The following is a 15,765-nucleotide window of genomic DNA, read 5'->3' as shown; positions in this document are numbered from 1 at the left end:
GATAAGGATTCGACCTTGTCACTGCTGTGGCTCAGGTCCCTGCTGTGGCTCTGGTTTGATCCCTGGCCTGAAACATCTGCATGATGAGGGCATGGCAAAAAAGAAAAGTAAAGATAAAAAATAATGAATAGGTTGTTTAAAATGCTGACGATAACATTGACTAAAATCTGCAACATCTTTGTGGTTTCAATATGTGTAAACTAGTACTTTGGCCTATTCTTTGCTCAAACACATAATAAGAATATGGATGTCAGTAAGGATTGTAACTATGGCTAAAATAGAGATTAAGAACATAAAATGGGAGCTTCTGTTGGGGCTCAGTGTTTAATGAACCCAACTAGCATCCATGAGGATGCGGGTTCGATCCCTGGTCTCCATCAGTGGGTTAAGGGTACAGTGTTGCCATGAGCTGTGGTGTAGGTCGAAGATGCGGCTTGGATCTGGCCTGGCTGTGGCCTTCAGCTATAGCTCTGATTCAGTCCCTAGACTGGGAACTTCCATATGCTGCGGGTGCAGCCCTAAAAACAGACAAACAAAAACAACAACAAAAAAAAACACATAAAATGGGGAGGTCTCCTGTGGGGCAGCAGTTAAGAATACCACGTTGTGGGGAGTTCCCATGGTGGTGCAGTGGTTAACGAACCCGACTAGGAACCATGAGGTTGTGGGTTCGATCCCTGGCCTTGCTCAGTGGGTTAAGGATACAGCATTGCTGTGAGCTGTGGTGTAGGTTGCAGACGTGGCTCGGATCCCCTGTTGCTGTGGCTCTTGCGTAGGCTGAAGGATACCACGTTGTCTGGAGCAGCTTGGGTCGGTTCCCTGGCTTGGGAACTTTTGTATGCTGTGGACGCAGCCAAAGGGAAAAGAAAAAAAAAAAAAAAGTAACATAAATGGGTGGGGAGGAGATAAATTAGGAGTGAGGAGATAAATAGATACACACTACTGTATATATAATTAGAAAAACAACAAGGACCCATGGTATAGCACAGGGAGCTCTCATCAGTATCTTGTAATAACCTACAATGGAAAACAATCTGAAAAAGAGTAGATGTATATATATGCATAACTAAATCAGTTTGCTGTACACCTGAAACTAACACAACATTGTAAATTAGCTGCATTGTAATAATTCTTTTTAAAGAACGTAAAATAATTCTGGTTAATTCAATTCACCCCTAGAAATTGAGTGCCTATGTGCTGGGCACAGAGATAACTTGCTATGTAAACAAAGATGAACAAGCTCTACAGGGTCGGGGCAGGTAATTCATATAGTTACTGTGCAAGGTGATGAGGGGAGCTTAGGGGTGTTATTGGCACATGGCAGGGACACATAGTTCAGAGAAGGGACATCAGTTGGAGAAAATGTTAGGAGAGGCAGGAGGAGAAGGTGATTAAGATAGAAGCTGTTTGAAAGAAATAACGGCCTTTGCAGCAGCATGGATGCACCTAGAAATTATCATGCTAAGTGAAGGTAGTCAGACAGTGAGATGCCAACATCCTATGCTATCACTTACATGTGGAATCAAAAACAGGACACAATGAACTTCTTTGCAGAGCAGGTAACTGACTCACAGACTTTGAAAAACTACGGTTTCCAAGGGATACAGGTTGGGGGGTGGGGGGATGCACTGGGGTTTGGGATGGAAATGCTATAAAATTGTGATGATCATTGTACAACTATAAATGTAATAAAATTTACTGAATAATGAAAAAAAGGTGGATGTTTGTCGGCCATGCCACCTGGATAAATAGCTGGACCTATTTAAGGACCTTGGGCCAGGTTCCTCCCATTTGCTGGTCCAGGTCTCCTTTCCACCCTTTGCCGCCTGCTCTCTGAAGGGAGACAGACTTGCCAGGACTACACTGGTCAGCACTACTGGGCCCTTTGGCTCCCACTGGCTTCAATCCATGGGGATCCCCAGGAGGAGACTTGGATGGAGGATGGTAAGTGAATTCAGGTCCTTGTTGGGGTGGTTTCTGGCTGGCTGGTGGTGTCCTGGCACTCCTCTCCCTTCCTGTACCCTCTTCCTCCTTTGGGTGGTAACAGCCCTCAGGCACCGCACCCTCCCTGTGTTTTTCTGACACCCCACCCAATCCTTGCTTCCCAGTCCCTCTAATAAGCCTTCCTTGAATTATCTTAATTTCACGTGCTAGGATTCCTGAAAGGGAAGAAGAAGGAATGGGGAGCGGTGATGATGGGATTAGCCAGGTAGGTGGGAGAGACTCCTGAGAAGGGTTATAATCTAGCTAAACAGAGTTTGGAAAGTAGCCCAAGGGCCCAGATCAAGGAGAACCTTGCAGGCACAGTAGGGGTTTGGATTGTCTTCTTAGAGAGCTGGAAGGGCTTTGGAGGTGCTTCAGCAAGGAAGTGACAAGATCTGATTTACGGTTTTCAAAGGTCGGTGGGCTTTGAGTAAAGCAGATTACCCTCCTTGTGGGGGCGAGGGGTGGGGGCAGAGAGGGCTCATCCAATTAGTGGAAAGTCTTAATCAGCAAAGACTGACCTCCCTTGAGCAAGAAGGAATTCCGCCAACAGGCAGCCTGCAGACTGGAGCTGCAGCATCAACTCCTTTCTGGCCTCCAGCCTGCCCATCTGCCCTTCGAATTTGGGGCTCACCAGGCATTTATAATCACATGAACCTGTTTCTTAAAATTGATCAGTATATATATATAGATAGATATATATAGATATATATATGGAGAGAGAGAGCCTGAGTATAATATATAATCCTTTTAATGTTACTCATCTCCAAGACGCATGCGTGCGCGTTTGTGTGTGTGTGTGTGTGTGTGTGTGTGTGTGTGTGTGTCCATCCTATTGGTTCTGTGTCTGGAGAACCCTGACTAGTATAGACAGCAAATGCCATCGATTTGGAGGCAATGGTTTGGATCCGGGCTCTGAAGCCTGGATCCCTGCCGGAGGAGGTAGCAGCATTGTGTGCAAAGAGCACGGGTCCATATGAACTGACAGAGCTGCGCCTCTGCTCGTGGATCCCAAGATCACGCATGTCTTTGAGGGCCCTTTGGGGCTCCATTTCCTCCTCTTTAAAACGGAAAAAGGAGGAGTTCCCGTTGTGACTTAGCAGCTGAAGAACCTGACATAGTTCAAACCTGCTCCTGGGTCTCCCTCAGTGGTTTGAGGATCCAGCATTGCTGTGGCTGTGGCGTGGGTTGCAGCTGCAGTTCCCATTCCACCCTTATCCCAGGAACTTTCATATGGTGCAAGCGCGGCCATAAAAAGAAAAAAATAAATAAGTAAAATTTTAAAATAATAAAATGGGAAAAGTAGTATCTTCCCTTCCCAACTCACATGGCAGTTGTGCAGATCAAATAAGACAATGTATTTAGAAAAATGAACACGTACAGACACAACATATTAGGTCTTATTTTATTTGGCTACTAATTCTTCCACACACATTCTTGAAATTGTGTGCTGGCAGCAGACAGTTTTGAAAGCCGGGCACGTGGCAACCGTATACCCATTCAGCCCTTGCACATGCTTTTTCATTCTGTCTGGAATGGCTCTTCTGCTACCTTAATTCTTCATTTTTGAGGCTGAGGAGGGTGTTAGGTGGAGGGAGAAAGAGGAGTCAAGAAGTAGACCAGGGTTTCTGGCTCAGACACATGTTAAACCAAAGAGCAAAATAGCTCAACAACATGAAATATTAAAAGTGAGCTCTCCAGGAGTTCCTACTGTGGCACAGCAGAAATAATCCGACTAGGACCCATGAGGATACAGGTTTGATCCCTGGCCTCACTGGCCTCATTCCTGGACCAGGAATCTAGGGTTGCCATGACGGTGGTGTAAGTTGCAGACATGGCTCCAATCCTGAATTTGCTGTGACTGTAGTGCAGGCCGGCAGCTGCAGCTCCAATTCACCCCCTAGCCTGGGAACCTCCAAATGCCATGGGTGCAGCCCTAATTAAAGAGGAAAAAAAAGTGAGCTCTCCATCTCAAGGATGCCATCTGAATTAGAGCATGTTACCGAAGGAAGAACTTACATGTGTCTATAGAGCAGGAGCAGTGGGATGGACAGAGTGGGATGGTGAGTTTTAAATGGAACCTGTTGCATTTGTAGTGTTTATGGGACATCTGAGTGGTGATAGCCAGATAACTCAGATGGGAGATCTAGGCTGGAAACAGAGATGCTAGGAAGAACAGCTAAACTTTCATGTATTATCCACCACGTGCCAGGCACTGTTACTATACTAAGCATGTTGTATGTATGATCTTATTTAATCAGTAAACAATCCTGGAGGAGCAGTCCTTTTTTTTTTTTTTTCTTTTTTAGGGCTGCACTGGAGGTGTATGGAGGTTCCGAGGCTAGGGGTCAAATCGGAGCCTCAGCTGCCAGCCTATACCACAGCCATAGCAACACTAGATCCGAGCCGCGTCTTCAACCTACATCACAGCTCATGGCAACGCTGGATCCTTAACCCACTGAGCGACGCCAGGGATTGAACCCACAACCTCATGGTTCCTAGTTGGATTTGTTTCCACTGGGCCAATGCAGGAACTCCAAGAGAGCAGTACTTTTATTAAAACTTTTTCCCGATTCTACAGCTAGAACGTGGTTAATTAAGGGTTTAAACCTAAACGATATGGCTGGAGGTTTTCAGTATACAGGCAACAAATAAAGCTATGAGCCAAGTGATCTTGCTTAGGTAGAGTATGTAGTTTAAGCAGAGGGTTGACAGTGGAACTTTAGGGAACAAGAATATAGATTTCCTTGGAAAAGATGGAAAGGGAGAGTTCAGAAAGAGAAAACAAAAGCTGTGTAGAAGGTGGGTTAGTGCGAGTTCCTGTTGTGGTTCAGTGGGTTAACAACCCAACCAGTATCCATGAGGATGTGGGTTCGATTCCTGGCCTCGTTCAGTGGGTTGAGGATCCAGCATTGCTGCAAGCTGTGGTGTAGGTCGCAGATGTGGCTCAGATCCGGCCTTTCTGTGGCTGTGGTGTAGGCTGGCTGCTGCAGCTCTGATTTGACCCCTAGCCTAGGAACTTCCATATACTGCAGGTGCGGCCTTAAAAAGACCAAAAAGAAAAGAAAAGAAAAAAAAAAGAAAAAAAGTGGGTTAGTGAATTTGAGAAATGAACGTGTTTCCAGAGAACCTTCGCCTTTGCAGGGAGGCCAAGAGAAGGAGGAATGTTACATGTATGTTGGATTGAGGAACGGAAGGTGGTGTGGGGGCCCGAGGAGCTTCCAGCCAACAGGTGGCAGCCGGAAGGGATTTGGGCTTGGTCATGGGCTTTCCACCCAGCCTGAGTGACCCCGCCTCTCCCACGCGGAGGGCCACTGACATGGCACGTGTCCACGGATTTCTCTCGTGAAGGAATGTTGCCTCTGGCTCACGCTTTTCCTTCTTTTCCTCGGCAATTTGTCATGTGCTTTATTTAGCTTTACCATGTCCCCAGCTTTGCCGCAATAATATTGCCTGTCTTTGCCACCAGTGTGCAACTTTGAATGACATGTCTATTCTTTTCCTTACTTTTAGTAAGTCTCATCTGACACCAGAGGGATGATGTGATGAAGATAAATTTAAGAGTGGAATTGGGACGTTAAGGCGGCTCTCTATCTGTTTATCCCTGGAAACAATTCCACAGAGGAAAGGTTTTTCACTTAGTGCATGGTAGTTGCATATACCCAAGTATAATGCTAGATCTTTCTTCCTCATAATATATTCTCTCTGAAAAGAAGCTGTTGCCTTAAAAGTTAGTATCTTCACAAAGTCACTTATATTACAGAGTGCCCTCCTAGTTGCTTTATTTTGAATAACAACACCCTTGGGAGAAGAGGTTGTTTTTATAGGCTTATAGTAGTAACTTATGGCGTCAGTTAAAAAGAAAACTTTAAAACAGATTTAGTAATTGTTAACTGTAAAATGATCTCTCAATTACATGTGTCGGAAATTGTTGAGATTAAACCTTTCAAAAACACTTTAAGAAGTGAGATAAATCAGACAGGTAAATGCTGTATGGTACCACCTATATGAGGAATCTAAAAAAGCCAAGATCAGGGGTTCCCAGTGTGGCCCAGTGGATTAAGGACCCAGCATTGTCCCTGTGGCAGTGAGGGTTCGATCCCTGGCCCAGCACGGTGGGTTAAGGATCTGGCATTGCTGCAGCTGCTGCCTTGTCAGCTGAGACTTGGATTTCTTCCCTGGCCCGGGAACTTCCATCTGCTGAAGATGAAGTTGAAAAGGAAAAAAAATCAAAATTCAATTAAAAAGCCAAGCTCATAAAAACAGATTGTAATGGTGGTTTCCAGGCACTGGGGCTGAGGGCTACAAGAGATGTTGTTTGAGGGGACAAACTTACAACTAGTAGATAAGTAAGTCCTGGAGATCTACGCATAGCATAGTGATTCTAGTCAATAATATTACGTTATAAAGTTGAAAGTTTGCTGAAACTAGATCTTAATATTCTCACCATAAAAAAGAAATAAAAATTGTGTGACATAACAGAGGTGCTAGCTAACCATATGGTAGTAATTATATTGCAATATATAAATGTACCAAATAAGTGTACGTGCACTTTAAACTTATACAGAGTTGTATGTCAATTTTATCTCAAGAAAAGAGAAAAAAAATTTAAGAAGCAATAAAGCAGGTGATTGTGGAATTCACAAATACTAAATGGCTACTTTGGGCCTAGAGTTCAAATTCTTTTTCTTCCTTTCTTTTTTTTTTTTTTTTTTCCTTTCACTGCCACACCTGCAGCACATGGAAATTCCTGGCCAGGTTCAAATTGGAGCTGCAGCTGCAGGCTTATGCCACAGCCGTGGCAACACCAGATCCGAGCCTTATGTAAGACCTATGCCAAAGTTTGCAGTGATGCTTTAACCCACTAAGTGAGGCCAAGGCTCGAACTCACATCCTCACAGCCACTATGTTGAGTGCTTAACCCTCTGAGCCACAATGGGAACTCCTAAGGTTCAAACTCTAAGGTCATTATTATATAGAGATTCCAAAAGTATTTTATCTAAAACAATTTAGAAGGTAATCAAGGTGATGTGTTCTGAAAAACCTTAAAAAACTCAAAAAGTGACTCCAATGGTGACACATACGGTAAAGCATATAAAGACTTTGAATTAAATTGTTGCATGAGCATTTATAACATGAGATTGTAAATATACAAAATTAAATACTATAAGACTATGATTAATACTTATAATTAAATATTATCAGTAGGCTATTTCATCTGCATCCCTGAAATTTTATATTATATTCAAATTGCCAGAAGACTTTCGTGTCGTATTTTCTCATAGAGTGTTGCCTACATACACGACTGCCTTATATTTGGGCATATAAGGCACTCTGTAAGCCACGATGGCCGTGGGAGAGGTATGTGGGGCTTGATATTCATAGATCACTGCCTATAAGCACAGCGAAGAAAGAGCTGGGCTGCTCAAGTAGAAGACGCCACTCCTAAAGGCCGTCGGAAATGCGGCTGTATCCCCAGAGCCTGGTGGATGTTCAATACTCTCGCTCCTCAGTTTCATCAGTGTTGACGGTGGCTGCTGGCTGCACTGCCCAGATGAACAGTGGAGGCTGCAGAGAGCTCTCCCATCCAAAGTCATATTCCTTTTCCAGAGCCGCCCACAACCAATGGCTGGTCACCACAGCACAGAGGCCCCAATCCCAAGGCCCCAGCTCAGAACAACTCTGAAGGGCCATTCCAACTCCAGAGCTCCCTGTGGGGTCAGCCGAGACCTCGTAATGGCTACACTGCAGCTCAGCGTCTCCTTTCCCCATCTTCCGTTCTTCCCTTCCCCCTACAGGTGTTCATCTCAAGAGCACTCCCCCAATAAATCTCCTGCGTGCCCATTTCCACCTCAAAGGAAGAGGGAAGCCCAGGTGTCTAAGTTATGAATATGACTCACTTGAGTCCACGACGTGTAAGCTTCTTTTGGCCAAGCTGTGCGAAAAATGGACAGTGAACAGAGACCCTGCTTTTTCACACGAAAGCAGGTTGTGGCCACTGGGATGGAGGGCGGGATGGGGACGTGCCTGCAACATTTTAAAATGAAGGGTGAGCTGAAATTATTTCTTTATAACACTAAGAGTGCCAGTGAAGACATTTTTTATGTTGCCAAGTGGTTTGCTTAACTGGTTTTTCTCACCAGTCATTTCAGAACCCCAGATCACAACCTTTAAGGCAGAGGACCAGATGTTAGATTTTTCTAGAGATACAAACAAAAATCCAGAGGATTTCAATGCACAGTGTGTGAGGATTCCTCAATTTTACACTTAATTTTTTAAAAAATTTGTTGAAGATGTATGAAAAAGATAGTATTCAAACCCACCCAACATCTGAGTGCTGCAAAAGAACAAAAATAAGACTCTATGATTTACAGATTGTAAATACATCTATAAAAATGAGCTCAACCACATAAGCCATTAGGGAAACTAAAATTAAAACTGTAGAAAGAGGAGTTCCCGTCGTGGCGCAGTGGTTAACGAATCCGACTAGGAACCATGAGGTTGCGGGTTCGGTCCCTACCCTTGCTCAGTGGCTTAACGATCCGGCGTTGCCTTGAGCTGTGGTGTAGGTTGCAGACGTGGCTCGGATCCCGCGTTGCTGTGGCTCTGGTGTAGGCTGGTGGCTACGGCTCCGATTAGACCCCTAGCCTGGGAATCTCCATATGCTGTGGAAGTGGCCCAAGAAATAACAAAAAAAAAAAACAAAAAAAAAACCTGTAGGAAGATACCATTACACACCCTCCAAAATGCCTAAAATAGAAAAAAAAAAAAAAATCTGATAGTACCAAGTGTCAAGTAGAGGAATGGATCCTCTGGGAAAATGCAGGTGGAATGAACTGGAAGAACTACTTTTGGCATCATCTTGATCCTATATTTCTAGGGCTTTATCATCATTTTTGGACTTTTTAAGGACCAACTCTTTAAACTCTGTAGATTCTATGTTTGTTTTCTGTTTCATTAATTTCTCCTCATATTTATGTTATTTCCCTCCTTCTCCTTTCTTTGGGTTTATTTTGCTATTTTTTTCCCTAACTTCTTCAGAGGATTGCTTAGCTAATTAATTTTTAACCTTTTTATTTTTTTCAAACCCATGCATTAATGTTAAAAATTTTCGGTAAACACTGCTTTAGCTGTATCTTACAAGTTTTGATATGTTGTGTTTCCATGTTTTCATTATTATTCGCTTCCAAATATTTTCTCTTTTGCCTTATGCTTTATTTTTAACCCAAGCTAATTAAGAATGATGCTCTTTAATTTCCAAATATTTGGGGGATTTCTAGTTTTATTTATTATTAACGTCTATTAAATTCAATTGCCGCCTGAGATGCTGTGTCTGATTTTAATTATTTTAAACTTATGACCCAACATATGGGCAATTTTGGTAAATTTTCCATGTATGTTTCATAAGAATGTGTTTTCTACAGTAGTTGGGCAGTGTTCTATGTATGCTTATTAAGTTTGCTAACTCATTCTATTCAATTAATTTACAGTCACTGATTTTTTTTTTTTTGGTCTATCGCTCTATCAGTTACTGAGTAGAGTATATTACAACTTTTCATTATTTTACATGTTTACCTATTTCTTCTTTTAACTGTGTCTTATATTGATATAACCATATATCCCTTATTATCCTCAGGAATGCTTGCTTTAAAATCTACTTTGACTTATAGTAGTATAGCTATATCAGTTTTCTTCTCATTGTGTTCACATGGTATATATTTTTCTATCTTCTCACTTTCAACTTTTCTGTCTATACTGTATGTACTTAGGATGTGACTAGTGTAAGCAGTGTGGTGTTGTTTTAATCTAGTCTCAACTGGAATGCAGCCAATTTATATTTAATGTAATTAACAACATTTTTGGATTTAAATCTATCGTCTTACCATTTGTTTTCTATGTATTCTACATGTCCTATGTTCCCTTTTCTCACTTCCTTGTCTTCTTTATTCATTAACCCCATTTTTATTACTATATTTTACAGCTTTCTTGTTATATATGTACAATTTAAGCTATTCTTTTTAGGAGTTCCTGTTGTGATACAGCAGAAACAAATCTGACGAGTATCTATGAGAATGTGGGTTCAATCTCTGGCCTTGCTCAGTGGGTTGGGGATCCAGCATTGCTGTGGCTGTGGTGTAGCCTGGTAGCTGCAGCTCCTATTAGACTCCTAGCCTGAGAATTTCCATATTCCACAGGTGCGTCTCTAAAAAAAGTAAAAACAAAAAAAACTATTCTTTTTAGTAGTTGCCCTGTAGATCACAACATGCATTCTTGATTTCTTTAAGGTATAATGTAAATTGTTACTTTATTTCCTCTTTAGTAACACTTGAAACTAAAAACACATTACATCCATTTACCTCTCACAATTTGGGCTGTTATTGTCATATACATTAGTTGCATGTGTGTGTGTATATAAATATTTGTATTGATTGTACATATATTAATTGGGTATATATATAAGTTGTACATATATTACCTATAAATAAATATATAGTATATAATTATGTATAATATCTCCAACCCCACAAGACATTACAATTATTGTTTCATATAATAAATATTTGAATTTATGTACATATTTATCATTCATTCTTTTATTGCAAATACCATCTAGGATCATATTTATTCTTCTTAAAATTTTCTCTTTCATATTTGTAGTTAAGAAAGTTTTCTTCTAAAACAAATTCAGTTTTTGTTCACCTGAAAACATTTTAATTTTATCCTCATCTTTGAGTGATATTTCCACTGGACATAGAATTCTAGGTTGGCAGCTATTTTCTTTCAGCACTTGGAGGATGTCATGTCACTATCTTCTGGATTTACTGCTTTTGTTGAGAAGTCAGCTGTAAACCCTTGTATTGCTTCTTTGAAACTCATATATAATTTTTCTTCTGGAGGCTTTTAAGATTGTCTATTTTAACAGCTTTACTATCAAGCATATGTGTATCATGTGTGTGTATATATATATGTGTATGTATATATGTATATATGTTTGTGTGTATACATATATGTGTGTATGTATATATTTGTGTGTGTATACGCATATACATCTACATGTCCTATACACACACACACACACACACACACACACACACACAGTGCTTGACTATTAATAGCACTTCTCAAATCTATGAGACTAATAACATATCTGCTTACTTCCTTATTTTCTCAGCCACACTCCACTCCAGACATCAGGCTTACCTCTCTTGGTTTCCTCTTATTCAGATCTTGTTCCTACAAATTATCTCTGTTTTGATATTTCTATGATAACATTATAGAGGTTTTGGTGTGTGTGTATTTTAATATTTCCTTCAGCTTTTCCAATTTTCTCAGAAAGAGCATTAATTAAAACACCTCATTGGTCATTCTAAAAGTTTTGATGATTTTTTTTTTAAATTTACCTACGATTGAATATCCACACATGTTCTAAATGGCCATAAAGTTGCTTGCAAATATCAAGATTCAGAGAAATACTTAGGTCGATGGTTTGATAGTGAGGAAAGTATGGACAGTGAGGGGTTGATGTGGAACACACTTCAAGAATTTTACATTGTTTGGTGGAGTTCTCTAGTGGCCTAGTGGGTTAAGGATCCTGCATTGTCACTGCTGTGTCACGGGTTCGATCCCTGGCCCTGGAATTTCTGCATGCCACAGGCATGGCCAAAAAAAAAAGAGAGAGAGAGAGAGAATGTTAAATTGAGTTAGCAGAATGCTGTAGACGATGGTAAAGTGTAATACAATCGTGAGTGTGGAAGTAAAATCATTGGAGTTGGAGTGCGAAAAAAGAGAGTATGTAGGCTTTTAGACAGGTTACCTACTTGGAAATCAAGAACCCCTAAAATGACTGTGATACCTATGATGGAGAGGGAGACTGAACTGTCTTTGGTGAATGTGGGGAATGAAGAAGAATCATACTGATGATGTCATGAGCTCCTTCCCTATTTATGAGGTGCCTCTACCGGGCAAGACTGCACACCAGTAGATGACAAGACGTGAGTGGTAAAATGCTACTCAGTTGGATGGCATGAGGTTCAAAGAGGAAGCAAAGCCCAGTGAAGGTAGAGAAGTGATGGCTTGGCTGCCACAATGAGAAGCTAAGGAAATATCAAGCCCTTCTTGCCGTCACCCCACCCCCAGCGCCCTGCACTGTCCATATCAATCCTGTAAGGATGAACCGCTGCGTAGGAGTCCCATAAAGAACATCCATCTCCTGGAAGGAGAGCGGAGTTCAGTTATTATCAGAAAGCGGTGGGACTATTTTGCAAAGTGATGGAATATGTGAGGAAATTTACCAGGGGATAAAATGGAGACTTTAGGAGAGAGAAGAGTACCCATAAAAACATTTCCATGCTGCATGAAAAGCGTGATGATGAAGTAAGGGCTGAGATATTCTAGCAATCAATACTGGGACCTGTGATGTTTTTTCATGGCAGTGGGAGAGTAAATTGAAAAATGGCTGCCGACAACACAGCCTCCTTCAGATAACTTAGCGCCAAAGAGATCTACAGATGGCCCTAACCCAGTTAGGAAAGGAGTAACACAATAACAAGCATAGTTTTTATAAATTATGTACACAAATAGGACTAACTTAGTGTGTAATGATTTACTTATTCAACTTAAATTGCTGTAAGAATAGCCCCTTAAAGAAAAAAGATAGCATCATAGCTTTTGGCATGCTGCAACATTATTGTGCTCTATGAAATATATATTGAAGGCAAGTACCAGACTGACCGAAAAGCAATGGTATTAAGATCATTCCGAATCCCATCAGACAAATAGATGACATTCCCATCTCCAGAAACTAACAAACAGGAAAAACAAGAAAGAACAAGACAACAAAGAAACTATTTGTTGTGACATGAAGAGAGGGAACGGTCTCCAAAAACTCTTGTTAATAGAAAATGTAGCCTTGAACAAGAGGCATGTTTGGGGAAAGTGATTCCTTTTTAGGAAGATGCTCTTGCATGAGATCTTGTTCAAGCAGACATTCTCAGGCTTGAGATCATCGCTTTCCCTTTGAGAGGCCAAAGGCTAAAATAGCATTTCTAGAACAACTGTGATTCGTGAATACCGAAAAATGTAAGTGTAAGGCATTTTTACCTTTCCCCCCATCTTTGTACACGGTCAAATTGGTAATTTTCATGGTAGTCAGTTCATGGCTGAACGTGGTGGGCACAGGGAGACTGTAGAAAGGCTTTTGAGATAAAATTTTGCAACCAACATATTCTTTGGTTTTCTTTTTTTAGACCGTGCTTTAATTTTTCTTTCTCAGATTTTTTTTTTCCCTAGTGTAAGGTATCTTTAAATAATAAAACCCTTTTTCTTTCTCATATGCACTCCTTGCAGTGACTTCAGTGAAACATGCAGGTCATTTGGAGCACAGAACTGTTTTGTGATTCACATCATTACAAAATATGTCCCATTAAGATGATGCACAAGCTGAACCGGCGTTAATGAGCCTGCCTTTTTGCAGGATAATTCAAACTTTAAGGGTGATATTAACTTAAATAAAATAAGAAAGGGAGGAAAAATCAGGTTCATTGTGCACCAGAGATCATGATCTTTATCCTCTCAGTTCATAAAAGCATATCTATTGCTCACATTACTCTCAAACCATTATTAGAGTGGCTGTAGAGCACACATACGTGTGTAATGAAGTACCCCTCCGCGGCCATAAAAGAACTGCACGTGTTTCCACGGGGGGTCCACGTGGAACTTGATTCATAAGCCCGTAAGAGGGAGTGGGTACCTTTAACCTTTATGGAACGCTGCATAGAAATGTGAGGCATATGCCCACTACTTATTCAAAGCAAGAGCGGAAACCCTCCAGCTACGGCCAACTCCGTCCCACTGCTGGTTTTGTAAATAAAGTTTTATTGGAACACAGCCCCTCCTATCTGTTTGCATTTTGGCCGCTTTCGTCCTGGTAACAGCCGAACTGGATAGGTGCCATAGAGATTGCACGGCCCAGAAAGCCTGGAATATTTACTATCTGGCTCTTTAAAGAAAAGGTTTGCCAACGCTCAACCGAAAGCAACACTTTTGTGTCCTATACGTGGAACATCTACAACATGGCAAAATGACTAAAAGCTCTAGGAGATGAATCCAAGACTATTTCAGAGCAGAATATTTCCATGGTGTATCACGGCGAAGTCCTCGGATCTGCCTGACCTCTTTAGGAACATCCGTCTTTTTAAAAAGCCTCTATCTGGGATCTAAAACTCTCCTGTTGTCAAGAAATCAAATAAATAAATAAAAAAAAAAAACAATAGCCGCTCGTTTCAGAAACCCTCCTGCAACACAATGTCTCGTGTTCCCCTTCTGGCTCTGTGGCAGCTGTTAACTATCAAATACTATTTCTAGAACCGCGCTGACATCAGTCGGCGATCATACACAAAGCTGTTTGGCAGGACATGCGCTGTGCAAGTTGAGGTTGTTAAAATGAAACAGCTCTGTTAAAATTAACTCTATTCACATCCCAGGGAAAATATCTGAGTTTGCCAAATCAAATCCTTCCTATATCAGTGGGGAAGAACCATTTGCCAACATCTAAAAAGGTAATTTAGACACAGGAGAGCCAAAAAAAAAAAAAAAAAAGAAAAAAAAAGAAAAAAAAAGAAAAGAAAGAAAGAAAAAAAACTCTTCAAAATTAAAATGATAAAACAAAAATTTGCTTGACAGCAAAAGTACTTCTAAATGTATGAAATTGAATCCAAAACTGAGCCTGCAACAAATTTAACTGACAAGAAAGTCTGCATAATGGACTTGGTTGTATTATTAATGCTAATATGGGTACATTTTTGTTCTATTGTGCTGACGGCAAGAAGATAAATGCCCACTGAAGGCACTAAAATATCTCCACTCCATTGAAATACTGATTATAGTCAGAACGCAAACACTTATTCTTCACTTGTAACAAAAAAAAAAAATTTTTTTTTAAAGGAAGTGCTACTGTAGAGGCCATTTCAGAGTCAGGTGTGGCTTTGAAATCCAATTTCTTGAAATTACTAAATGCAACATTTTAAAAATCAGTTTCTTTGTGGAATTTTCAATTTTGTGGATATGATTTAATCAAAATGATATATTCCTCACATGATTTTTAATTAGCACCTCTTTAAAATGAATACTTAGGAGTTGCCATTGTGGCTTAGCAAAAATGAACTGGACTAGTATCCATGAGGATGCAGGTTCCATCCCTGGCCTCGCTCCATGGGTTAAGGATCTGGCATTGCGGTGGCTGTGATGTAGGCCAGCAGCTGCAGCTCTGATTCGACCCCTAGCCTGGGAACTTCTATATGTCACACATGCAACCCTAAAAAGCAAAAAATACATACAATACAATACAATGAATAATTAGCCTCACATAGCCCTTATAATTCATGGTTGAAGTTTACATTCAGGGCAGCCAGTCAAATAATGTATGATATCACTTACGTGTGCAAACTAAAAAACAATACAAACGAATGTATGCAAAACAGAAACAGACTCGCAGATAAAGAGAACAAACTCGTGGTCGCCTGAAGGGAGAGGGGAGAGAGAAGGGACAAAGGAAGGGTAGGGGATTGATATACAAACTACTGTGTGTCAAATAGATAAGCAACAAAGACACATTGTATAACACAGGGAGTTATAGCCATTATCTGGTAATAACTTTAATCGGAGTATAATCTATAAATATAGGGAATCACTATGCTGTACATCTGAAACTAATATAATATTGTAAATCAACTATACTTCAGTTGAAAAAAAGAGAAACCAAACTGTGTCAATGCTTTTTTTTTT

The sequence above is a fragment of the Sus scrofa genome, chromosome 7 (assembly GCF_054392235.1).
Source record: "Sus scrofa isolate SSC_HxYL_T2T_F1_AM1 chromosome 7, Sscrofa_HxYL_maternal_Yorkshire_Landrace_v2.0, whole genome shotgun sequence".
In the NCBI taxonomy this organism is placed as follows: Eukaryota; Metazoa; Chordata; class Mammalia; order Artiodactyla; family Suidae; genus Sus; species Sus scrofa.
This window is presented reverse-complemented; position numbering follows the sequence as displayed.